Below are 1,119 nucleotides of genomic sequence, written 5' to 3'. Positions count from 1 at the left end.
TTCTCCTTCTCCTTCTCCTTCTCCTTCTCCTTCTTCTTCTTCTTCTTCCTTTTTTTTTACCATTTGTTAGCATTTTAATGAGCCCCCTGTCCAGAAGCTTCAAGCTACCAGGACACAGCCCTCCCCACAACACCCTTAATCTTCTCCTCAGGTCTTCTGCTGAAGAATTTGTCTTTCATGATGACAGGCTGCTTTGGGAGCTTTCCCTTCCCGAGAAGTTTGTAGTAGACTGATCGCACTACATCAATGATGGGAGCTACTCCACTCTTATTTTTGGCAGCATTTACTCATGTCTGCTTACCGACCAATGTCCACAATTTATCAAGGTTGGGAGTTGGGCAGAAGCTCTGGTTTCTCTTTAAGTGGTAATGCCTCATACCAACCTTCCCAAAGTAACCTGGGTGATATTTGTCTAAGTTGATCTTGTGATGATGCATGCCACCAGCATTACCCCAGCCTCCGGGGTGCTTCTGGTGCCTGCCGATGTGGCCATGGCCGTGGCTGTGGCTCACATGGCCCCGAAGCTTCCGGGTTTTCCTTAGTCTGCAGGTCATGTCGGCGGTCGAGACAAAAAGCACCCTCTATCTTTTTAAGCAATTGGAGACAGACTGTGAGTTGCTCAGGCTAGCCTTAAACTCCTTTGTCCTCCCCAGTGGCTGGACCTTCAGGCATGAATCACCATGCCCAACTCTTACCTGGTTTCTTCTAACACTGCTTATTCCTTTGTAAGTCAATGCTTAGTGAGCTCTCCTCACCTCTCCCATTCGTTTTCCCAACTAGGTACACACAGATATTTCTTCTTAGGAATAGATAAGTGGCAAAGTAGAAAACTTTGTAGTGAAAGTACTTTTTTTTTGGTATCAAGAATTGAACTCATAACCTCATGCTTGATAGGCAGGCACTGGGCTATTGAGCTATATCCCTGTCTGTACTGAAAATATTAAAAGTTGTTTAAATATCAGACAGTTTTTTCTTAAAGCTGGAAAGAAGACTCTTGGCTTACATGGACCTGCTCTGAGCAGAACTGACAGAATTATTGTGTGGAATGAATGTTTTCTATAAATCATTATATATTTCAGGACTTAATGTGACTAGGCAGAAGGATAATTTCTTCATAAA

The 1,119-nt window shown here is 43.6% G+C and overlaps 1 pseudogene; it reads right to left on the bottom strand.

Annotated features, from left to right (window-relative positions):
- Nucleotides 1-104: 104 nt before the first annotated feature.
- Nucleotides 105-554, bottom strand: LOC101589708 (annotated as a pseudogene).
- Nucleotides 555-1,119: the final 565 nt, after the last annotated feature.

Source organism: Octodon degus, unplaced genomic scaffold (genome assembly GCF_000260255.1).
Source record: "Octodon degus isolate 3935 unplaced genomic scaffold, OctDeg1.0 scaffold00001, whole genome shotgun sequence".
Taxonomy (NCBI): Eukaryota; Metazoa; Chordata; class Mammalia; order Rodentia; family Octodontidae; genus Octodon; species Octodon degus.
The sequence above is the reverse complement of the archived record's forward strand: the minus strand, read 5'-3'. Positions and strand labels throughout refer to the sequence as shown.